The following is a 25,861-nucleotide window of genomic DNA, read 5'->3' as shown; positions in this document are numbered from 1 at the left end:
TGGACTGATAAATTATAACGGTTGTGAAACATTTTGTTCTGAACAATGCTTTGTTTAGTTTCTCAGTATGTAAAATTCTGGGAAGGAAGAGACCCTTCTTTTTTGCACTTCATATATAAAATCTTGTATACATCACAGATGAACTTTGTTTACCCTTCAGAAGCAGTGCTCTGATTTAAAAGTTTATTTATATTAAAAATATTGTTCACAGTAAGAAACTTCATTGTACACTATTGTGTCCTAGCTAGGTTAGACTGCAATAATTCAGAACACTTCTGAATTACTGCAGTCTAATTTTAAACATTAAAATGTACTACATTGATACAAATTACACAGTCATCGCCTGAAAAGAAATAGAAGATCATTTACTCTGTAGTCCGGGTATAAAGGACTGGGGGTTGAGTTGCATTTTTTTTTAGTTTAAATTCTCTCTTTCTGTAAGTCAAATATACATTTGTCATAGGGTAGCCCTGCCTTGAGCGCCCTCCTATGGGAGGCTGTGGTACAGCAGGCTCAGCTGCATCAGATTCCACTTTGAGTTCCCTGTGATTCCACTTCAGGCTCTCTTGCTTAATACCCCTCCTTGGGGCTGGTTTAGTCCCAAAACATAGTTCAAATAATCTCCAACAAAAGGCCGTTTCTCACAGCCAGTGTACGTAGTCCCTAAAACCCCACTTTTCCCAGTGGGGAAACCCCCTCCCCCGTCTCAGTGCTTGGAGATCATCTTACCAGGGAAGCATCCTTCACTCCCTTGGCTCTCACGTTCACCTGGGTCCACCTCTCCAGTGTGGAGGTGACAGCAGATAAGCCCCTCTGCTGCTCTCCCTCCTCTCTGGCCCTGGATTGGGGAGGTCAGCTGGAAATCCCCATTGCTGCTCTCCTGCTTTCCCCCAGGAGCCACATACTGTCTCCTGGCTCTGGCAGCTCTCACCTGCCAACCACTCACTCCCAGGCAGCTCTCACCTGCCTCTTTCCTGACTTGACCCTCAGACAGCCCTGACTCTCCAGGTCTCCCTTTCTTAGAGTCTCCCTGATTTTTATTACAGCCCCAGATGCTGCCCCATCCTCTTGAATTGGCCAAACTGGGACCACCTGTTCTGGCACAGGGGCACTTGACCTGCTTCATTTACAGGAGCCATGTCTTTACTGGGGGGGAAATGCTTGGTTTTGAATGCTTACAGAAGGTGATACGCAATCCCTGATGCATCTGTAATTTTACACTGGATAATTCAAACCATGGAACATATTTATTTTAGCTGCCTAAATTCTACAAATTACAATTCTGTTGTGTGGAACTTTGGTTTTTTCACCATCTTTGGTATTATGTGAAGCTTAAAGTAGGCTAGATAAATAAAGCATTAATGAGGCTGAACTAAAAGTATTCTAGAGAACACATTGATGAAGCTTGACTAAAAGCCTTGATACAGTTTGAGTGCTTGCAGTTCATTCAGTTTCATCTTTGTATAATACTGCAATAGAAAATTTACTGTCTGAGGATCCAGCCAAACAAAAACATTTAAATTGCCTTGTAATTGTACATTTCACTGATTAACTAGACATTAGTTGCATTGCATCTTAAATTATGCACTAAAGTCCCTTTATGTTTCTATATTAGTAGATCAACAGTGCTATCTGACGCTACTAAGTAGGTGCCCAGGGTTCACCAAAGGACTGTTCTTGTGTGGTGCAAATTGCTCGTTCCCAATTGCACCTTGCAGGATCAGGTTTCAAAAGTGTGAAACCCTCTTTTATTAGTGAAAGGAGAAGGTAGCACTTTTGTTTTGCGATAGCTTCCTGACTCTGTAAAGGTACCAGGATCCACCATGGTCACAACTGTTGCAGGCCTGAAAATGAAGACAGGAGGAGCCATGTGAAGAGTGGGGCAAAGAAAAGGACAGAGATAAAGGTGAGTGATTTTTTTACTAGGGGAGCTGCTGTGGGAGGGAATGTACTGGCAGTGGTCAGGTAACAAAAGTATCTGCTGCCACTGTCAGACTGGGTGAAGAAAAAGCTACTTTGGATGGCTAGGGTGGACAGGTTTCTTTAAACTTGACTCCGCTCTGAGTTAATCAGTCACTGATGCTGAAAAACCTCTCTAGTATTACACTAAAATGAATGCAGGACTGGCAGCGGGCCCTCGGCCGCCAGCGTCTGTTCGTTCAGATGTAGCTGGATCCTCCCCTTCCTTGCAGTTGCTATTATTTAAGTAACAAAAAGTGATTCTTGGCTTCTCCCCTTCCAGCTACAATCAGAAAAAAACCTGCTGTGATTGTCAAGTGTCTTCAGTTTGCTGTCAATCAGTTGCATATTGGTGAACTATAAACTGTGGCATTAGGAAGGGCCTCTTCCCAGGAGAGAACCACTTCCTGTGAGAGGGCCCGGTGTTGATTTTTTTTTTTCCTTTCACAACTGCAGCAGAAAAAGAACCAAATACACAGCAAGTGTCCTGCTAGGTCCCTTTTTAACTCCACATCTATGTCCAACTTTTACCACACATATCCATGGTAAATTGGCCTCTGCAATTAGCTAATTAGTCCCCAACCTGTCCACTGCCCAGTTTACACCTTCTGTTGTTGGGATTGCCACAGGATATCAGTGGGGTCAGAATTTGGCCCCATTTCTTTTTCTTGCTCTGTCAGTGGTAACCAGTCACCGGTTTCCATCGGAATGTTGATTATTTCTGTGGTAGCTTTTTCTATTTTATATGACAGATGTTTAAACACCTTTACTCCAGAGTCTATTAAATTGCGTGGGTGCAGTAAATGCTGTTAACTTTTTCAACCTTGCTGTTTAGGGTCTAGGACGGGGTCGGCAACCTGCGGCTCCGGAGCTATGGGCAGCCGTTTTTTGAGGGGGGTGCGAAGTGCAGGCTCTGGCCGGGAGGCGCTTACCACAGGCGGCTCCCAGCTGGCAGCACAATAGGACTCAAGCAGGCTGCCCGCCTGCCCTGGCCCCATGCTACTCCCGGAAGCGGCTGGCTGGCTGCTGGCATGCCTCTGCAAGCCCCTTGAGGGGAGGGGGACAGCGAGTTTCCATGCGCTGTCTGTGCCCGCAAGCACCACCCCGGCAGCTCCCATTGGTTGGCTCCCAGCCAATGAGAACTGTGAGGATGGTGCTGGGGGTCGGGACAGTACGCAGAGCTGCCTTCCACCCCCACCAGGGGCCGCAGAGACATGCCAGTTGCTTCCGGGAGCAGCGTGGGGCCAGGGCAGGCAGGCAGCCTGCCTGAGCCCTACTGCACTGCCAGATGGGAGCCACCTGTGGTAAGTGCTTCCCGGCCAGAGCCTGCACCTTGCACCCCCTCCAGCACCCCAACCTCCTGCCCCAGGTCAGAATCCCCTCCTGCACCAAACTCCCTCCCAGACCCCACACCCCAATCCGCTGCCTCAGCCCAGAGCCGCCTCCTGTTTATAATCAAATTCAAACAGCTCATTACCAAGGCAACTGTTGTCTACCAATAAAACTCTTGGAATTTCTTGTGAAAAGGAAAGGATGTGCTCAGCCATTACTAGTATGTTCCAACATCCAACAGTGTAAAAAGTCTAACACCAGAAATAAAATAGATCAGATAATTACCTTCAATAAAAAAAAAAAAGGATTGGTGAGTAGTAATAACTTTAATATGCTCAATTATTATTAGTTGATAAATTCTAACTCTACAAGTAGCTTTGCGTGTGATGTGGCTCTTGAAATATTTTGATCAAAGGCAAAAACCAAAAAATGGCTCTTCTTTGGAAGGTGGCCGACCCCTGGTCTCGGAGGTTTTCGTCTTGACCCTGCATTTGGTAGAGGAGATCGCCCTCTGCTGAACAGTGCCTGTTGTAAACGTGCTCAAGCATTTGGTCAGGCTTTTCACAGGGCTCCGTGTCCGCCTAACTCTGCTCGAGAGAGTGTGAAACTCCCACTGACTGAAATGGGAACAGATTTAGGCCAACATGGAGCCCCTCTGAAAAGCCCATCTTCAGTGTACACCTGCAAATAGCATTAGGGCAAAACGGAGGCTATTTACCTTCCAAGGAATGATTCTCCCCCAGATAACATTGGCTGCCAAGTACTTTTCAATTTGGTGTCTAACCACTCCACTTTAGAAGCTGCTGCTGCCACCCAGTGACAAGTAGGCTTCATTGTGCACTACAGACCCTCCGGCAGACTCAGGTGCTAAGGGTCACCTTTAAAAAATGTTGCAATATATTTATTTATCAGACATTTGTCCGTTAAACATCTCTTCTTGGCATTTCTTCCTTCTCTCCCCCCTCCCTGTCCCAAACACACCAAAAATTACTTACAGGGATTTGACAAGGAAACGTTATTTAGTATTAGAATGCCATGTGCAGTATATGACTTTGTAACTTTTTTGGCTAGTAACAGCACAAGTTAGTTAGCTTTTCTGTCTGCTACAGAGCACCAGCCTTTGTGCATCTTCCACGCTCCCCTCTCTGCATGTCTGATACACCTCCTGACAGTTATGCACACTCAAAGGTAATTGTTTTCATTTTATGGGTAAGGCTATAGGCATGCTCTTATTTGGTTTAGCATAAACTGAGACCCGAGATACTGGATAGTTTTTATATAGAGACTTATATTGAACTTGAATTTTGAATTGTATTTTGAGGAGTTTTTAATACCCTCCTTTGTTATTTGAGCATGAAAACCATTCCCTCATACGTGCGGGACTCTGTAAGGTAAGTGCAGTCTGCCGCTTTCATGATACTTGACAGTTTTCAATCCAGAAAAGTAAGGTTTCAAGTTGTGCTTTTTTTTTCTTCTTTTTCTTACAGTGAGTTAATTTCCAAGACCCCTGCAGTTACCACTGGATCCAGCAGACCCTTCACCACTTACTCTGTGAATAGTTCACTGGAGTCTTGCTGTAGAGGGCTCGGCTTTATTGTTATTAGCTCTGACTTGCATTCTGTTTTGCCTGATGCTTGTGGGCCTTCCACATCTTTAAGCCGTGATGCTGTATCTCACTTTGCAGCTCTCATGGTTTCATGTCATGGACACTGTCATGCCAGCCTGAGAAAACTGGATAGGATGCCCTCTTGGTCTCAGCAGAGGCAGTACTGTTAGTAAAAGGAGGCACTTCTTGCATCCTCACTCTCTTTCCAAGCACTTTTGCAGCACTTCCAGCCCCATTGATGCAAGGAATAAGGCCCAATTAATAATCATTATTTGTGTTCCCGTATTGCCTAGCCATGGACCAGGTTCCCAGCATCCTAGGCACTGCACAGACAAAAAGCGCTTCTGTCCCAAAGAGCTTACAAACTTGCGTATAAGACAAGAGATAACAGATGGATACAGACAGGTAGATGGGGGAATGCAATGAGACAAGATAGGTCAGCATGATAGACAACGGTATCAGCGCATCAGGAGCCTAACCACAGTCAAGTGTGTGGGGTGGGGGGGGAAGGTTATAGGTATCCCAGCAAAGGAGAGTATTATCGAAGGAACTGGAGGACAATGAGACAGTTTGGCACATGGGGGGGAATCTAACATGGATCTCAGAACATAACCTTGTTAAAATAAGCAGCAGCGGATGTTGGGTGTCGCTTGGTATTCAGTCTAGATCAAAGACTAGCGAAACCGTGAGTGGCAGATCGTCTTGTCTAGACCTTACATCCTAAACCCAGCAATTAAATGGAAGTGACGTAGTGGGATGTACATTAACCTATCATAAAGAACCTCAGGTTTGCAACTTTATAAACTGATCACTAAGACAAATTGAAGAATCTTATTCCACAGCCATACAACTGCACGAGTTTATGACATTTCCATGGCCTCAGACTTACTATTTTTTATAAACCTGTATTGGGACTGTTCCACCTGATTGATTTTAATGAGTGTATGTGCATTAAAGACAAGTATTGAAAAAACTATGTATAAAAGCAAAGATTTCTGTGGCAAGGCCTTTTTTTATATAAGCTCAGCCTGCCGCAGCACTGTGACCATGAGCTCTTCATAAACATGATGCTGGATCAACTCTCACTTTGTTCAGGGTGTGGGAAGGGGCTCTGGGCTGGGGGTTGAGGTGTGGGAGGGGGTCAGGGCTCTGGGCTGGGGGTGCAGGCTCTGGGCTGGGGCCAGGGGTGCAGGAAGGAGTTCCAGGATGCGGGGGGTCAGGACTGGGGGTTGGGGTGCAGGAGGTGGTCAGGGCTCTGGGTTTTGCGGGGGCTCAGGTCTGGGGCAGAGGGTTGGGGTGTGGGAGGGATCAGGGCTCTGGGCTGGGGATTTGGGGTTGGGGGACTCAGGGCTGGGGTGCAGGAGGGGGTCAGGGCTCTGGGCCAGGGATGAGGAGTTTGGGGTGCAGGAGGGGGTCAGGGCTCTGGGCTTGGGATGAGGGGTTGCATGCAGGAGGGGCTCTGGGTTTGGGGGGGGCTCAGGTCTGGGGCAGGGGGTTGGGGTGTGGGAGGGGTCTAGGCTGGGGATTTTGGGGGGCTCAGGGCTGGGGTGCAGGAAGGGGGTCAGGGCTCTGGGCTGGGGATGAGAGGTTGGGTGCAGGAGGGGCTCCAGGTTTGGGGCAGGGGGTTGCGGTGTGGGAGAGGTCTGGACTGGGGATTTGGGGGGGCTCAGGGCTGAGGCAGGGGGTTGAAGTACAGGAGGGAGGTCAGGGCTCTGGGCTGGGGATGAGGGGTTGGGTGCAGGAGAGGCTCTGGGTTGGGGGGGGCTCAGGTCTGGGGCAGGGGGTTGCAGTGCGGGAGGGGGACAGGGCTCTGGGCTGGGTTATGGAGTTGGGGTGCAGGAGGGGCTCTGGGTTTGGGGGGACTCAGGGCTGGGGCAGGGGGTTGCAGTGTGGGAGGGGGACAGGGCTCTGGGCTGGGTTACGGGGTTGGGGTGCAGGAGGGGCTCTGGGTTTGGGGGGACTCAGGGCTGGGGCAGGGGGTTGCAGTGTGGGAGGGGGACAGGGCTCTGGGCTGGGTTACGGGGTTGTGGTGCAGGAGGGGCTCTGGGTTTGGGGGGACTCAGGGCTGAGGCAGGGGGTTGCAGTGCGGGAGGGGGACAGGGCTCTGGGCTGGGTTATGGAGTTGGGGTGCAGGAGGGGCTCTGGGTTTGGGGGGACTCAGGGCTGGGGCAGAGGGTTGCAGTGTGGGAGGGGGACAGGGCTCTGGGCTGGGTTACAGGGTTGGGGTGCAGGAGGGGCTCTGGGTTTGGGGGGACTCAGGGCTGGGGCAGAGGGTTGCAGTGTGGGAGGGGGACAGGGCTCTGGGCTGGGTTACAGGGTTGGGGTGCAGGAGGGGCTCTGGGTTTGGGGGGACTCAGGGCTGGGGCAGGGGGTTGCAGTGTGGGAGGGGGACAGGGCTCTGGGCTGGGTTACGGGGTTGGGGTGCAGGAGGGGCTCTGGGTTTGGGGGGACTCAGGGCAGGGGCAGGGGGTTGCAGTGTGGGAGGGGGACAGGGCTCTGGGCTGGGTTACGGGGTTGGGGTGCAGGAGGGGCTCTGGGTTTGGGGGGACTCAGGGCTGGGGCAGGGGGTTGCAGTGTGGGAGGGGGACAGGGCTCTGGGCTGGGTTACGGGGTTGGGGTGCAGGAGAGGCTCTGGGTTTGGGGGGACTCAGGGCTGGGGCAGGGGGTTGCAGTGTGGGAGGGGGACAGGGCTCTGGGCTGGGTTACGGGGTTGGGGTGCAGGAGGGGCTCTGGGTTTGGGGGGGCTCAGGGCTGGGGCAGCGGATTGGGGCACAGGCATGGACTTACCTCCAGCGGCTCAGCCAGGGTGCACCGCAGACCGCGCTGTGCCCCAGAAGCGGCCAGCAGCAGGTCCGGCTCCTAGGTGGAGGCGCACAAGTGGCGTGGTGTGACTTTTGCCCATAGGCACCGCCCCTCAAGCCCCCGTTCCCATTGGCCAGTTCCCAGACAACGGGAGTGTGGAGCCCCGTGGCCCCTCCTACCTAGAAGCCGGCCCTGGTGCTGGCCACTCCCGGGGCACCGTGCGGTGTCGGAACAGATAGGCACTAGCCTGCCTTAGCCGGGCAGCACTATCGACGGGACTTTCAACGGCCCGGTTGGCAGTGCTGCTCACAGCAAGGCGACCCAGCACCTTACTGGGTCACGACCCATGGATTGAAGAACTCTCTTTTACAGAAATATGGGTAAGGGTTTCCATTCCATCCCTTTCAACAGAACAAAGGCCCAGAAACACATCCTTACATTCTCCTTGCTGTGACCACACAAATATTCTTATGCTTAGAAATACCTTCAGTTCTTTGAAGCAGGTACTATATATAGTCCTATGTGTCTGTACGGTGCCTACTTCACGGTGAAGTTACAAGTATATAAATAATACCCGTGAGTGAGCTATCCTGATGTAACAGTTCTCCTGATTTGCTGTGCTCACGGCAGCTAACACCTCCACTCTGACAATAGCTATCTAACATCTAATTTCTGACAAATCATGCTTCTACTCGATTATGCACTATTCTTTTAGACAGAGACTTGCCATGTTAATTGGGTAAACATCTTCCGTTAAATTGGTTTTTATGAGGGCCGTAGCGTACTAACTATGGTACAATATTTCCTGGTGGCTTGATTTATCTACCAAAATTGCCTGCTTGTTCAGAGTTCTTACAGCTTCTTCTCCTTTTTGTTCAGCACCAGTGTAATATCACTTTAACCCTGTAACATCCCCTAGGGGTAGACTACATTGAGTGTTTGCAGCAAGTGGACGTAGCGACCTAAAAGGACCCCTATATTTTGTAACATTTAGACTCCATGTGAGTTAACTTTAAAATGTAAAGCTTTAGTTTACCAGTTAAAGTTTGGCCATGGTCAGAAAAGTGATGATAAAAATGGCACCACATTCTTCCCTGTGTTTGTCACAATTGCTGATAAATTTGTTGCTTGAGTTAATGCTGTGAAACAACTACAGCTGTAGAAGACTCAAATAGATTTTGCCTCCTACCTGTTGAACGAAATTGTCAAGTTCTGATTGCAGAGTCTTATCACTGGTGATTATTTAAGAAATCCGGACCCAATCGGTAGGACTACCAATTCAAAACATTCTTTGACCTGAAAACCAAACAAATCTGATGTGCAAGTAATGAAGAAATATGGAAATTCAGAATTACTTAATCACTTTTCTGACTAATTCCACTTTAAATTGGTCAGTTCTGTTTGCTATGTTCAAGTGAAATGACTAGCAGGGAAATACGTTTTTCACAGTGACTGATTTTCAAAAAGTTTCTTATTTTGCAAATGCAAATTAAAGGCTAGACATATCTGCCTAATTTGCTGTTGCAATTAGGTAGCTAGATGTCCAAATACTACAATTTGTACCTATAACTAATTTGGGGCACAAAACTGTGCCTGCAAAATTGTCAGGTGAGGCCTCTATAAAATCAAGTCCCAAATGTGTGCATTTATTTTGATTCACTATTGTACTGTAAGCAATACTTACAGCTTTGTGGCATTACCAGAGTTTACACTCAATAGTATTAAGACTAGCAATGTAAAGTGAAAGAGTTAATCTAAATTATAATACTTGAAGAGCGTGTGTGTGTGTGTGTGTGTGTAAAGAAGAGAATTACATCCCCCCTTACCGTTCTGAAGGTTTCTGCTTATCTATTATTTAACTTGATTTATTAACACTATGCCACATATTTGAAAAGTGTTTTAGGGTGGTAATTTACAAGCTTTAAACTAAAGCTTTTAAATAATGAATGTGGTATTATGTTATTTCTGTCAGTCAGACATTGTATGTAAAGAATAAGCTATTTCACTTCAACCACAAATCTGAGTAGGAAAATATATCTAAAGATTATTACAGCCTAGACTAAAGACCACTTACTTCATGCAAGTAATCCTGTTGACTTCTCCCATGTGCACTGTGAGGAAGAGTCAACCCCCTTATCTTTATGGCATGATTCACCTACTGTGAAATCATTGCCAACCACTCTGCTACACTTACACATCTCTTACCATAACGGTGCCTGCCATGGCTCCCAGCACATTTTCTGCCTTTGAAACTGGATTCTAAAGTTATCAGCATAGCTTTAACCCAATGTTTGACATGTTGAATTTTAACTGCTAACCTGTCTAATGATTGCATCTGATGAAGTGAGCTGTAGCTCACGAAAGCTTATGCTCTAATAAATTTGTTAGTCTCTGAGGTGCCACAAGTCCTCCTTTTCTTTTTGTCTAGTGATTGTGGTCTTCCAGTTAGAACTACTTGCATTTTTCAGTTTTATTTTACAGAAAATTAAATATTTAGACTCTCTCACAAGCACTTCTTAACTACCCCCCCGTAACTGTGTCCTGAAAGGTGGGTGTTCTGAAGAACAATCAAGCTGTTGCTTTCATATGAAAGCCTTGCAAGTATTGATTATATTACAGCAGCTCCCTCAGTTTCTGATTCATAATCTAACATCATTATAGAGGGACATTTATACCACCGCTTTGCCCCATCTTGGACTGAAAGGGAATTTTCAAAAGTCACAGAAGGGTAAGGTAGCTAGATCCCACCCACTTCTATTGGGAGATAGGTGCTTAACTGCCCTTTATGCCTTTGAACATTCTCCCAATTTATCTCTTACTTTCCAGACTGATTCTCCAGGATGGAACTGCATCAGTACCGTCAAAATCGCTGGACATATGAAAGTTAACCATACCACGCTGTCTGCGCTGGTTCGGCCGGCTATTCGACTTGTCAGTAGCACCCCCGCTGCCACGCCTGCCCCGCCCAGATCTGATCTCACAAGACCACAGACGTTTACTTCACCCAAACCTCGGGGCCTTTCACCTGACCCAGTACCGAGTTTACAGTCGTGCCAGGCCAATAGTAAGAAGGGGCCCCATCACCCACACTGTGGCGCCAACCCTCTCTGCTCTGCCCCCTCCTGGGCTTACTTCTTCCCACCCTCCCCTCCTGGGCAAGCAGCAGACGGGGCTCTGGGGGGAAGAGACTGAGCCCGGACAGAGCTTGGGCAGAGCAGGGGGTGGGCACTGGGGCCCATGAAAGATTAATTTGGCCCTGACCTGACCATGTGGAAGCTCCATGGTTGAACTCAGAGGAGCAAGCCTGTTAGGAACAAGTCCATCATGGCTACTTACCTGGCTAAATGGAAACATTTCTCCGTTTAGTCTTCCCTTCAATCTATGCTGGAAAACCTGCTCCATCTGAAGGAACAAGGTCTGGCCCTCGCATCTAACAAGTTTCATCTAGTGATGATCTCAGCGTTCCATCTGCTGGTGAGCGGCAGATCCGTCTTCTCGCACAACACGTCCATACACGTTTTTAAAGGGTTAGAAAGGCTTTACCCTCAGACCCATGAGCCAATTCCACAGTGGAACTTAAACTGGGTCCTATCCAGGCTCACAGGCCCTCCCTTCAAGCCACTAGACCCGTGCCCTCTGCTGTTTCTCTACTGGAAGGTTGCCATATTTCAGCTTCACGCTCCCAAAAGGAGTGGATGGCTGGGATGAGCGGTGCCTTTGAAAGAAAAGGCTGCAACCTTCTTGTCAAGTGCAGGTGATTAAAGAGCAGCTCCAGCAAATGCTAGTCTGAGCATAGGACTTGGAGATCCAAGAAGCCCCTCAGATTGTGAGCCAACGTAAAAGAGCAGCTACCCTCCCACAAAGGAGGACCCTGAGCAAATCACCATTTCCTTTGGAGGAGTAACATCACCAGTTAGCTCTCAGCTACACTGCAGGCTCTGCGTTCCTGTGCACTACATATAAATATGGATAATTTGTAGGAATGGGTTCTTTGGCTGGCTTCAGGGCTGTACTCTGCAGAGGGAACCAAATGTAAACTGTGGATAACAGATCTAAATCCAGCAGGAAAGATTAGGCTGCATAAGCTCTTCAGGGCAGGGGCTCTTTCTTTTGTCCATCTGTACAACAGCAAATACAACAAAGCCCCAACCCTGATGGTGATGTCTGGGTGCTACTGTGGTACACATCAAGAAAGTATGACCCAGTTAAGACGAGCCATCCTCTGTATATTCAACAGCCTTATCAATTTCACTTATGGAACCCACTGCATTGCTTACCTTGACTTTCATGATTAGTATGTGGCTAGGTTTCTTCAGAAATGACTAAAGGAAAAAGCAAAGAGAATTTACAAAACTGTCATAAGTGTGTGTTTGTTGGAAGCTGCGGGAGGTTTAGAAAATCCCTGTTCTCTTTCTCATGTTAATATGCAAAGCTAGAACTTAGCCAACCCATCTTAAAGCCTGAGAAAGAAATGGTTGAATTGTGAGACATTAGAATGGCAAAGCTGCTCTGCTGGAATGATGTACCCACGCTGCAGCAAAGAAGCAGGGAACATTTGTCTTTGACAAATGAATTAATTGAGGACAAGTGGGCGACTGCACTGAGCGGGAGTCCTGTAGCAGCTGGACCTCTCACTGGTAACTGTCTGCTGACCCCAGCCTGGAGGTTAAAGAGCTAGTTGTGATTTTCCCCACCCTAGCAAGGGGAGATCCCTTCTCAGAGCCGCAAACCACCAAGGGGACCAGCTCCTCTTGTGACCAATCACTTTCCGACAGACAGGATGGGAAAAAGAGAGGAAAGAACCATCAATCACAGGTGCTACTCACATTACTTAATGCACTCATGGGAAGTGCTCAGATGCTGCCCTGCTGGCTACAGGTAAAAGCATCATGCCAGATGGGAAGCCTAGGAACCATGGAGGGTTGAGAGGTGCTGGGCAAGGTATTGGTAGGTTGAAGGTGAAAGACTGCAACAAGTTGCTCCTGAAAGGTGAATGGCTAGGGTGCTTCAAAAAATAGCTACATAAAATGGGCCTGAGAAGGCAGGTTGCAGGATCTGGCTCCAGATCTCATATACTCTCTGTGATAAACGGTATTTTTCTGCCAGCCCAGCAAATATTCCCTGGGGTCTGAAAGCCAAGCTGAGTTATTCTCTACCTATCCCTCACCCCCAGCCACACAGCTTGTACTGGCAAAATGTCCATGGACTTGAATAGGAGTTTGCCAGAGACGGGCTCTTAGGACTGAACACTTTGACCAAATTTTCAAATACGGGTGCCTAAGAGGGGTCCCTTTTTTCAGAGGCACTGAGCAGCCCTGACTGCTATTGAGGGCTTGCACTTGGGAGGAGGCTGCTGCCTTTTCTTTCGGACGCGCTGCTCCCCCAAACCCTCCGCTCCCCGGGCCTTCCCGCCTCCTCGACAGAAACTTCCCAGCTTCACCCGCCCGCACCTCAGAAGCGCCGGCCCCTGCTTTGCTCTCCACCTTCGGACTCTGAGAACAGCCCGGGGCAGGGATCGCAGCGCCCGTCGGAGCTCCAGCACTGGCCGCTCCCCGGGGGGACTGGAGAGGCGAGGCGAGAGCCCCCTTGGGTGCTGCAAATCAGAGCGGTGTAGCCCGGAGCAAGCCGCGGGCGGGTCGCAGCCTGCGCCGGGCTCAGCCCTTCCAGGGCGAGGAGCGAGTCCCCGCCCCGTGGGGCTCGGGGTTCAAGATTTGAGCGCCTAGGGCAGGATCCTGCCCGACGTCTCTGCCATCGGGGCTGCCCCGTCCCGTCCCGTCCCGTCCCTCGCGGGCTCCCCCACGCCCGGGGCCTCCCACCGCCCGGGCCCGCCTTGGCGGGCGGCGCCTCTCCCCCAGGAGCGTCGGGTCGGGCTCGAACCCCGGCTGGAGGGGGGCCCCTTTGCCTCGGACCCGCCGCCGGCTCCGCTCAAATCTCCGCCCGCTCTGCCCGCCGCAGCGGCTCCAGCCTGAGCGAGCCGCGCACCCCGACCGCCCCCGGCACCCCGCAGCGGCGGCGAGCACGTGGCGAGTGTGAACGGGCGGGCAGCGGAACCGGGACCTGCCGCCGGCGCGACCGCCCCCTGCCGCGGGCGCGGAGCGGCCCCGGGGCCCCCGCTGCGCTTCCCGCGGGCGCAGAGCGCAGCTGGCGGAGACGCCCGGGGAGCCGGGGCCGGCCCGTCCCAGCCGCCCGGACCCCGGCTGCCGCGCGGGGCGCCCCCGGCAGAGCCTTTGCCCGAAGCTCCGGCGCCCACCGGGCGCGGGGCCCGCGCTTCGGCCGAGCGCCCCCGGGGCAGGACCCCTGGAGGTGCCGCCGGAAGGACGCAGCGCCGGGGAGCTCCCGGCCGGGCTCGGGGGCCCCCAGGGCGGCTGATGGGCAGAGCGGGCTGGGAGCCGGCAGCTCCGGGGAGGCCGCGCCGAGCTCCCCAGGACACGCGTTCGCTCGCCCGCCCGCCCGGCCCCCTGCCGGCTTCGGGCGGCGCTGCAGGGCCCCGCGGCGAGACCGGGGGCCCCAGGCCGGGGGCGCTGCAGCGCGGCCGGGCGGGGGGCGTAGCCGCCACCCCGGCCGCTCGGGGCATTTGGCGTTAACAGCCCGGCCCAGGAACCGATCCCGGTACGGACCCCCCCCCCCCAGCTGCAGGGCTTCCAGGGAAGAGCCAGCTGGCATCTTGGCACAGCTCTAGGGTTCAGCCCCCCACCCCACCTTATAGCGGATGATGCTTACCCAAGCCCCCCATGAGCCCCCCCAGAGCATGGACATTACCCTCCCTTGGGGCTACTACCCAGTCTAACCCACCGCAGCACCTCCAAGGAAGAGCCAGGCCAGTCCTGGGCCCTGGCTACTGCAGCTTTTATTCTTAGCAAGTAGGGGACAGACTGAGAGGTGGGTCTGCGATGAGCCCCCAGCCCCACAGCTCAGGGAACGGCTCCACCAGGTGAGCACCCATGGCTCTGCCCACCCTCAGCGAGACACGAGCCATCCCCAGCAGCTGGCCCTTGCCATCGGGACCCTCGTCCTGTGCTCGTGCGGCTGGCCCATGGCCTACCCAGCCAACGCTCCTTGGGTTCTTATTCTACGGGACCCGTGGCACCTGGAGCACATTCGGAATCTGGGGGCTGCTGTTAATAAACCGCATTAAGATACCTGCTGTTCGGACAGTGAAGTGAATGAGCTCTGCAAACAGATCTCTCCCTACCCATCCTTCAAATGCCTCTTGCTTCCCTCTCCGGCATCACTAGCCCATTAAATAATACACAGTTCAAGAACAATTTTTCCCACCTTCATATTATTTTGTTCTTAAGTCAGATCTACAGACCAGGAAACCTCTTAATACCCCTCTTAAAAACCTGATCATACAGCATCTCTCCACATTTAACAGTGCGATAAGGTTGTTTTGTTGCCCTAGGCACCACAGGCTGGCAGCAGCAGCACTGGTTCCTGCCGTAGGCACGACCATCCAGCCTCACTAAAGCAGCAATGCAATACTGGAGAGCAGCTAGGCAATCCTAAACTCCAGTATTTACGTGCTGCTACAGCACTGCTGACATGCTTCCACTGTGAAGAGGTCTCTGTGACTTCCAGAACCCCGTTTTTACAATCCCTGATGGTTGTCACAATACCTACAATTTATTTGTCTTAAACAGAGGAAAGAATGTTGAAGAAAACAGGAAGCAGGATTACTTCAGGCAACATGCAACTGGTGTAAGTCAACTGAAGACACAACATTAAAGATGACTTAGCGTCATCTTAATAGACTATTACGGATACTGGAAGGTAATGAAATATTGAACAATCACATGGCCTGTGATCGGGGCAACAGGTTAGAATAACGCAAATCCCTGGACCCATTTTAGGCAAATTCACCAAAGGCATAAAACCAATACTCTACCTTTGCAGGCTGGAAAGAAAGCGTACATGTAAAAGCAGTACAAAAATGTATCTAAACATACCTGTTCAACTGATCTAAGAGATACATGAGAATGTGGTAGCTTCCACAGCTGACACCCAGAAGCTCCCTTTCTTGTCTATCCTTGAGGTAATGAGGCAGCCCAGAATGGTCTGTATCTCCTTGTCCCTACAAACCATGATGTGCTGCTACATCTCCTCAAAGCCCAACAATGTTGAAATTCCAAATGGTATTTTGACTATTTTTAAACATGATACAAAGGTACTGAAGAGCACAATACAATCCAATGAAGACATTTGTAACATTCGCTTATTACAAAACGTTAAACGTTCTTCAATTCTGTTCTACCAGAAAGTCTGCAACTAAAAAAGAGAGCAAGTAGTTATACAAGTGTATCATGACTGCAATCATTTTTTAAAAAACAAAAATAAAAAAACCTACTTCGTTTGCCCAAAATGCACAGTAGACTTGTTGCAGGTAACTACATTTTCAGACCAGCCAGGTCTCCTGCTCCCGCTCCATACTACCTTTCCAGCCTTTTTAAATAGGCTATTGGGAAATCTCAAGAGTCTACAGCAGGGGTGGCCAACCTGAGCCTGAGAAGGAGCCAGAATTTACCAATGTACATTGCCAAAGAGCCACAGTATTATGTCAGCAGCCCCCCCATCAGCTCCCACACCCCTGCGCCTCCCCTTCCCTCCCCACACCTCCCGATCAGCTGTTTCGTGGCATGCAGGAGGTGAGGGGGAGGAGCGAGGGCACGGCAGGCTGAGGGGAGGGGGCGGGAAGGGGTGGAGTGAGGGCAGGGCCTGGGGTTGAGCAGTGAGCACCCCCCGGCACATTGGAAAGTTGGCGCCTGTACCTCCATTCCCGGAGTTGGTGCCTAGACAAGGAACCGGATATTAGTTTCTGAAGAGCCGCATGTGGCTCTGGAGCCACAGGCTGGCCACCCCAGGTCTACAGCTTCTTTTGTGCGCACGCTGCATATACTGGGATCAGGAGCTCTTACAAGCAGTGATAGCTGTGTAAGGAACAGTTATAGTGTTAGAGCAGTGGTTCTCAAACTTTTCTACTGGTGACCCCTGTCACATAGCAAGCCTCTGAGTGCAACCCCCCCCCATAAATTAAAAACACTTACTATATTTAACACCATTAGAAATGCTGGATACAAAGTAGCGTTTGGCGTGGAGGCGGACAGCTCATGACCCCTCCATGTAATAACCTTGCAACCCCCTGAGGGGTCCCGACCCCGCGCTAGAGAAGCCCTGTGCTAAAGTATTTGTTTGCCATTTCCCTGAAGTATTTCAATTTAGATGATCCAGATTCCTCAGATTCACTTTCAGGGCATAATTTGAAGCAAATATTTCTCTTTTTCTATTTGTTTTTAGGGTTCATGCTGCTCAGATTTCCCCTTTCAAATTTGAATGAAATCAGCGATGAGAAATGATCACAGCTGCCTTGAAATTTTTCAGAGCATTCCCTGACTATGCAGATAGGGAACACCACACTTTTGGAAGAGGCAAGGAGGGAGAAGAGAAGGAGTGCGAGTAGGTCTTTTTGTGGGGTCCCTGACTTCACAGTGTGGCACCTTAAGATGTAATTACAAGTTAGCCTAAGCACCAGTACAGATGGCCTGACTTTTCTTTGCATTTCTTTTTGACATTTTCACAGTTATGTGATAAATAAGTTAGGAGCAGTACTAACAGGTATATGTTCGTACAACTCATCTTCTTAGGGCTTGTCATCATGAAGAAAACAGGAACTGTGTTAGACATATGGCATTGAGATGTCTCCCACCAATGGTATGCTATCACCTGTGCTAAGCACTCTGAATACATTTTTGGGGTCCATGTTATCCCTCCCCTTTTTAGACAGAACTTTAAAATGGGAATTCTAATGGTTTGTGCTGAATTTATGAAAATTTACACTAATGCTTTTTTGCTAGCAGATCTATTTTGCTTTCTCACTTGAATACTGGCATTGTCGGCCAAACAACTCAAAGGGTGAATGCTATTAACCCTTTTTCGTACTGTTTCTCTAACAATATCTTGCTTGACCGTACCTGCTTAGTCTGTTTGAGAGAAGAAATAAAATAATACCCAAAAGGGTAAGTGGTTTAGTTTAATAAGCAAAAATAAACAAGTCCTCGGTTCTAGAACTCCATTTTGATTCTAGATTGAGATTCAAGTTATAGAATGATGATCTCAAGGGATTGGGTGTGCAGAACTCTCAAAATCCTTAAAATAAATCAGATTCTAAACCAAGAGGGCAAATAGATCCTGCCTTTTAAAAAGAAGGGTGACGTTTCCAAGCCACTGCCAATCTATTACCACCAAGCTCTTACTTGGAGAAAAGAGGAAGTCAGTTTTCACAATGTAAATAGGGTTATTTGGGAGAGGAACACGAGGCCAGTAGAGATGTACAACATAATATAGATATGAGAAAATATTCTTACCAATGCAAGCTATCAGAACAGTTCTCTCAAAGGGTATAATGCTGTTAATCATCTCATGCAGTATAATTAGGTTTTTTGTTTTGTGGTTTAAATAGCCAGTTTTGTACTTTGCATAAGTCAGTACTGAAGTAAAGACTGTAACTTAAGAGCATCTTCCCTAAGGAAGTTTTGGCGAAGGACTCTCTCTTGCTGTTAATTGCAGTTCACTTCAGTAGGAATTCCATATATCCAGCACCTCCAGGCTAGACCCTAAGGCAGGGGTGGGCAAACTTTTTGGCCCAAGAGCCACATTCGGATATAGGAATTGTATGGCAGGCCATGAATGCTCATAAAATTGGGGTTGGGGTGTGGGAGGGGGCTCTGGGTTGGTGAGGAAGGTGCGTGGAAGGGGGAGTACTCCGGTTGGGGTGCAGGCTCTGGGGTGGGGCTAAGGATGAGGGGATTGGGGTGCAGGAGGTTGCTCCAGGTTGGGACCAAGGGGTTCGGAGGGCAGGGGGAAGGAGATCAGGGCTGGGGCAGGGGGTTGGGATGCAGGCTCAGAGGTGCAGGCTCTGGGCGGCGCTTACCTCAAGCAGCTCCCGGAAGCAGCAGCATGTCCCCACTCCTGCTCCCACGCGGAGGCACGGCCAAGCAACTCTGCTGTGCACTGCCTCTGCAGCTCCCATTGGCTGCGGTTCCTGGCCAATGGGAGCTGCGGGGGCAGCGCTTGGGGCAGAGACAGCATGTGAAGTGGAGCCCCCTGGCTGCCCCTGTGCACAGGAGCCAGAGGGGGGACATGCTGTTGCTTCCAGGAGCCGCACAGAGCGGCCCCCAACCCTGCTCCCCGGCTGGAGTGCTGGAATAGGGAAAGCCCCAGACTCCACTCCCCAGCAGGAGCTCAAGGGCCAGATTAAAATGGCTGGCAGGCCAGATGTGGCCCACGGGCCGTAGTTTACCCATCCCTGCCCTAAGGGTACTTGAAAAGTTATTGGCTATACTAGGTTCACTTTTCCAACTCACCTTGACTGAACGCAATGATGCATCAGTTTGTTCTGAAAATATGACTCTCTTGGGACACAATTTAACTTCTTTTTCAATATGAACTAGAAAACAACAAAGTAGAGTTTATAAAGTGTTCCAACAGATTGTACCTTAGGCAGGTGATACACATTATAGTGCACTGACTAATCAAACAGCAATCAAATTTTTTGCCAGTTAGGCCGAAAGACAAAGACTAGTAAAGGCTTCAATGTGTGTTCATCCTATTAACTGGCAGGGGAGGGTTGTGTGGAGGAGGGAGCAGGGGGACTCATGCTTTCATTCCAAAATACACTAATACAAAGATAAGTATTTAAACAGTGCTGCAGCACATCTATCCCTTCTCTCATCATTGTACTATAATTTATATAATACCAGGATCACTAAAGACTGGTTGCCTGGATTTTGCTTATTACAAATTATACACAATCCATGCATAATGGAATTAGGTACAGTAATATTAGGAAGGTTGTATGCAATGAATTCTCTATGTAGAATTCATATTGGAAGAAATGGCAGTTATGAGGGTGAGTTGGGCTCTATAAACTAATGCATAATAAAAATACCACACAAAAATATGATGAAAAAGGAAGTGTCACCACTTCATACATTTGCTTCATACACAACAGCAATAGAAGCAGATTTGTTGGACAGACCAGAAGAAAAGAAAAACCCTTATTTATGCTGATTTTAAAGATCTACTACCATTAAACAAGAACATTAAATACAGTTCATCTCCTCTTCAATGAAGGGGATCAGAAATTGATGCTAGGTACCTCATGCCTTCATCTGGCAGCAATCTCATCTTCCTGACTGAGGGAGGGAGAGGAGAAATAGAGTGAACACCACAGTGCTCTCTCGCAACACCCTTCAAGCAACGCAGAAGAACATTTATCGTCTCTTTAGTTTCATACAGTCCTCCTCAGCTGTGCAAGTAAGACAGGGAAAAAGCTCATTCACGTATCTAACGTTTTTTGAGCACTTCACAAAATATTGAGACTCACAACCTTCCATTACATTTATTTTACAGACTGAAACGGAGGCTTAGCAGTTAAGTCACTTGCTACTGTATTTTCTACCAGCAAGCAGGAGACCCCAGTGGGTATAATTTAAACTCCAGAAAATACTGAGGCAGAAATTTCTGCAGGTCAGATACAGCAGATTTATGGCAGTGATGTATATAGGTGCAAGACTAGATGACCTCCTGAGGTCCCTTCCAACCCTGATATTCTATGATTGATTGATTAATATTTCTGGATAACTGGGCATTTTGGATATGCAGAAGTGCACTGTAATGCTATCCCTAGGAGAATACCTATACCGTGGCTTCTTGCCAAAGTACAATGGGATGTTATATGAAAATTCTCTTTCAAAACAAGAAGGCACCTCTTAAAAATCAAAACCGATGAAAGAAAACAGGGGGTATCTTATAAAAAAAGAAAAGGACTGAAAGGTATAAGTATTAGGACCAAGGGTGAGACAGACGGATGGACGGACGGACACCCACCCCACTTTGTTAACTTGCTTAGTCTACATTTCAGGGCATAATAAGAACCTGAGGCTGGCAGGAAATTCCTTCTTTCCTTAACCCAAATCCCAACCCACATGCCCCCAGGATGGGGGGCAAATTCCTTCCCTCACCCTCAAGTTATGGCAATTAGTTCACTGTTTCCTATATACTCAAAATAAAAAAGATTAGCTATCAAATGGCTATTTAGGAGACATCCGACACAGCAGAAACACTAAAATATTGCCATGGACCGAGGGGGGCGGGCGCGGGGAGGAAGGGAATCAGACAAAGCATTTACTTTCTAAAAAATCTTTAGAACTAGTCATCCTCATTGCAATCTGAAAATAGATAACCAACAAATAAGACACCACTCATTTTGACTATGGTGATGAAACAAACCTGAAGTGGTGAGTCCCACCCACTTAAATAGTTCATAGCTGACTGTGCTCATAAGTCAGTCATTTTCATCTGTTTTAATTTGAACAATGGAATTTAAACAGTGTAAGATATTAATATTCACAAATGTGTTTAACAGGCAGAAACATAGCCTATGTTTTATTGACAACCGCCACATGTTTTTCACTATTAAATTTCCTAAACAGTTCAACTTGCAGACTGCCAAGATTGAGCTGAAGATGTGTAAAGAGAAATTACTATCTATTAAATTAACAGCTCACTGTATTAATAGATGTATCATAGTGAAGTTGTTTTCCTTTGCACAGACATCTCAAGTGAAACTAATCTGCGTGCAAAGTGTCGTGCAACAATCATTACTAAGCACTCCTTACTGGGTAGCAAAGTACCCATATAAAAGTGAACAAAATAATTTTAAATTTTTTATATATATAAAACTGGGTGAAGATAAAATATTAATCTTTTCCAGTGCACCTGTATTGAAAGTACTTAATCTATCCTTTCACCACCACAAATTAACTTCTACTATTTCTCTTAAAATAAAGAGCATTATATGAACATAAATACATTTGAGCTGCAACCTAAGCTTTGGCATATTCTACCTTTAAAAGTTACACGATTAAGTACTTAACTTCTCTTTTAAGGTAGTATTGAGAATGGAACAGAAAATTGGATACTAAACTGTTACAATAAAGTGCATAATCATTTGATTAATAAAAATATTAAAGCTTCTAGTTTTACAAAATTAAGAGGTTGATCCTGCAAACTCTGACATGACTAGTCTCATTTATTTAAATGAGTCTATTCATGTGAGAAAGGACTACTTGTGCTTGCAAGGCCTGTAAGATCAGATCCTAACTTACTGTATTTCAGAACATCAGTAAAATTCCCAGGATCCAGTTTTTCCTCAAAACTGCAGAATTGAAGAACAGTACGGTGCTTTTTGGTTCCATTTTTTTCACCATCATCTCATCCAGTTTTAAATAATACGGTAAGGATCTGGAACCTGAACTCCTAAAAATATTTATTTGTTAAGAACAGAAAGAAAAACTATGGATTTTTTTTTTTTTTTGGTCAGATGAATATTCATTCAAAGCTAATGAGCATGCAGTAAATATATTCTTCATATTTGGATCAGTTTCCTTAAAGCCCACCTAAAGCTTTCCTCCTATTTACTGTATTTGCAGTTCACTGTTTTACTAGGTTTCTATAAAAATGGGCTCTTTTGGGTTACTAAATATTCATAAAGATGGTGAGCAATGAAATTCTTTTAATTTCTTCAGATTATGCTGAAGGTAGACAGATGTTGGCACACCTATGTATGTATATGTAACAGTACATTTAAAAATATATATTTATTTTGCACATTTGTTGTTCTAGCTTTGGAAAATTATTTTCCTAAAAATATGCACAAATTATACACATTGCTCTCCTCACTGGAAACAGACAGAAAGACAGTAACTCATCTAACCAAAACATGTTTTAGAGGTTCACAAGCTTGCCAGGATATTCATATTTCCTGCATGAAACAGGTCAGTAAAAACTGTTAAATACTTAGGGATTTTTTTGTTCACCCCCCTTCTTTCAATTATTTGGCACTTTGGACAGTCTTAATATTCTTCTTAATAAAACAAGAAGCATATACTTGAAAAAATGGATAATAATCTACTACTTTATATACATTCATGTATTTATATTTTGATGAGAATCTAGTATCTTTCATCAACTTTTCCACACTAATAAATTGTTTAAAATAATGTTAATTCTGGAATTTTTAGTAAGTTTAATGTGTAACAAACAATGCAATACTTTAAAAAAAATTATTCTGATACCAAATTAGATGTGAAATATAAATTAAACATTTAAATTACACTAGACATCTCAACAAATAAAAATATTAATTACAATAATATTTTCAAACTAAATGTTAAAGTACAGTAGAAATTAAATAGCTACTCGTTGGAAGTTATTAGAAAATTAAATTTTTCAAAACAGAATTTGGGGAGGGAGTAGGAGTCTTAGATCTAGAAATTAAAGTGTCCCTTTTCACATTTCCAGCCTGTCAAAACAAAAGTTAACAGAATCACAGGGTTTATCCCACAAAATACAATAGCTTTAAAATACTATAAAACTCAGTTTTAAGCACGTTAAAAGCTTTCCACACGCAGAACGGTACAATTTAAATTAGATTTTAATCCTGAATCCAGTCATTTAATTACAAAATACTTTGGTATTGTTGACAAGCCAATAAAAAAATTGCTGACGTTCCCTCTCAATAAAACAAGAAGCATATACTTGAAAAAATGGACCGGGGGTGGGAAGGGGGAAACGGCATTAAAATGTATATGACCAGTAACATGTATACAAACACGTTACAGGTCTAGTCTCCTAAAACGTTTAGTTTAGCAATGTTTCCGCATAAACTCGTTCCGAAAACAAAAGTCGAATTGAAACTGCCCTGGGTTGAACGTGTCCACACGCGGCCAAATTACACTCCCAATCTCTTTTGCAATTTTCCAACTGCTTGGATCGAATTAATTCATCCCGTTTTTTAACCCGTCCCCTCCCGGCGGCCTGCAACTTTGTAACGGTCTGTAACCTAGACCCTCCCCCACCCCTCGCTTGGGGGGAGGCCGCACGTGCCCCCCCGGGAAGGCAGGTTACAAAGTGTCTCCTGTCACTTCTCAACTGCGTCATTAGCTGATACAATAGCGAGGGCATCGATCGCAGGCCGAGAGTCAACAACTGGGGCCGGGGCGTTGGGCAAGCTCTGCTGGGTGTGAGCGGGGCAGTGTGCAAGGGGGGAGCCCGGGGCTGGAGGCGCTGGGTGTGAGCGGGGCAGTGTGCAAGGGGGGGAGCCCGGGGCTGGGTGTGAGCGGGGCAGTGTGCAAGGGGGGGGGAGCCCGGGGCTGGGTGTGAGCGGGGCAGTGTGCAAGGGGGGGGAGCCCGGGGCTGGGTGTGAGCGGGGCAGTGTGCAAGGGGGGGGGAGCCCGGGGCTGGAGGCGCTGGGTGTGAGCGGGGCAGTGGGCAAGGGGGGGAGCCCGGGGCTGGAGGCGAGCGGGCCAGTGTGCAAGGGGGGGAGCCCGGGGCTGGGTGTGAGCGGGGCAGTGTGCAAGGGGGGGAGCCCGGGGCTGGAGGCGCTGGGTGTGAGCGGGGCAGTGTGCAAGGGGGGGAGCCCGGGGCTGGAGGCGAGCGGGCCAGTGTGCAAGGGGGGGAGCCCGGGGCTTGGTGTGAGCGGGGCAGTGTGCAAGGGGGAGTTGCACTTTAACCCTTTGCCACCATTGGGGCTTCTGCACGGCACGCACCTAATTTTCGTTAAAAAGGATTTTCCCCCCCCCCCATCACCGGCTGCGAAGCTGCCCCCTCGCAGAACTTGTTTACTCCCCACACCCGGTGAGCGCCCTCCTGCCCCCCCACCTCCCGCGGCGCTGGACCCGTGCGACCCAAACATGCCCCCCCCGTCCCCGTTCCTCCGGCTGAGGAGGGGGGGCGCTGCATTTGGGGGCTTTTTGCAAATTAAAAGTTTTTTGGTTTCTTTCCTTCCTCTAGAAAGTTTTTAACCCGCTCGCCGCCGGCCTGCGGGGGGTCGCTGTCTGCCCCCCCCCGCCCGCTCCCGGGGCTCCCCTCCCCGAAACCCTCTCCCCAACCCGGCCGGGCCGGCGGCTCCCCGCACCCCCCCCTCCCTCCTCACCTCCGAGTCCACTCGAAAATGGCGCCGAAACCGAAAAAACTTCGCAAATTTCATTGTAGGCGTTTGCAAGGGCTGCTGGGAGAGGGGCTGGGGGGGGGGGCAGGCGCCGCCCCCGCCTCGGCGCGGCTCGGCCCGGCGCCGCCCGCGCAGCGCCGAGCTGCGCTGCGCCCGGGCCGGGGGATGCGCGCGGGACTGGACGGGCCGGGCAAGGGAGGAAGGGAAGGGGGATGTGGGCGCTGGGGGGAGGGAGCCAGGCTGGGTGCTGGGCTGGGGGGTGATGGTGCTGGGGGAGGCTGGGCTGGGCACTGGGGGTGATGGTCTTGGGGTCAAGCGACACTGAGTATTAGGGGAGAAGAAGGCTGTCCAATTAGGGCAGGGGGCCTGGCCTTGGGGGAGCAGGCTGTGCCCTGGTGGGAGGGGAAAGGATGGCCCTCCTGTGCCCTGGGTCTAAGGCTAGAAGGGCCAATTGTCTCCAGTCCGACCTGCTGCATGACACCAGTCATAGGACTTCCCTGTGTTAATTAATTCCTGCTTCCAGTCCAATAGCTGTGACTGAACTAGAGCAGACCTTTTGGAAAACCGTCCAGTCTGGATTTAAAAATGTCCAGTGATGGAGAATTCACCACAGCCCTCGGTAAGTTGTTCCAGTGGTTAGGTACCCTCATTGTTAAAAGTTTGCACCTTATTTCCTGTCTGAATTTGGTTAACTTCAACTCCCCGCCATTGGATGGTGTTAGAACTTTGCTAGTGTGAAGAGCCCTCTATCATCACATTTCTCTTCCTCACATAGGCACTTACAGACTGATCGTGTAGCCCCTTAACTTTCTCTTCGATAAAGTAAACAGGTCGAGCTCCTTGAATCTATCACAGAAAGGCCTGTTTTCCAATCCTTTAATCGTTTTAGTCTCTGAACGGACACCAATTTATCAACATCATTCTTGAACTGTGATCAGCAGAGCTGGACATGGGATTCCAGCACTGGTCACACCAGTGCCAAATACAGAGGTAATATAACCTTTCTACTCCTACTCAATGTTCTCTGTTTGTGCATCCAAGGATCACGTCAGCCCTTTTGGTCACAGCGTTGCGCTGGAAGCACACGTTCAACTGATTATCCGTCATGATGACCCCTCAAGTCTTTTTCACAGTCACTGCTTCCCAGAGCCGGGTCC

General features: G+C 48.5%; 1 long non-coding RNA gene across 6 annotated transcripts; it reads right to left on the bottom strand.

The window, feature by feature from the left end:
* Positions 1-171: 171 nt before the first annotated feature.
* On the bottom strand, positions 172-24,778 carry LOC125642718 (uncharacterized). 6 transcript variants are annotated; one of them, XR_012670047.1, is made up of 8 exons: positions 24,690-24,778; positions 21,862-22,012; positions 19,851-20,000; positions 19,057-19,139; positions 11,977-12,021; positions 8,889-8,995; positions 4,010-5,060; positions 172-1,844 (listed from the first exon to the last, which is right to left on the bottom strand). It is a non-coding gene; the product is annotated as an uncharacterized LOC125642718 (long non-coding RNA). The 6 variants fall into 6 exon arrangements; XR_012670049.1 differs by lacking the exon at positions 172-1,844 and having other exon boundaries at positions 3,304-4,169; positions 4,840-5,060; XR_012670050.1 differs by lacking the exon at positions 4,010-5,060.
* Between the last annotated feature and the right edge of the window lie 1,083 nt (positions 24,779-25,861).

Source organism: Caretta caretta, chromosome 9 (assembly GCF_965140235.1).
Source record: "Caretta caretta isolate rCarCar2 chromosome 9, rCarCar1.hap1, whole genome shotgun sequence".
Lineage (NCBI taxonomy): Eukaryota > Metazoa > Chordata > Testudines > Cheloniidae > Caretta > Caretta caretta.
Note: the sequence above shows the minus strand (reverse complement) of the source record. Positions and strands in the feature narration are given on the sequence as shown.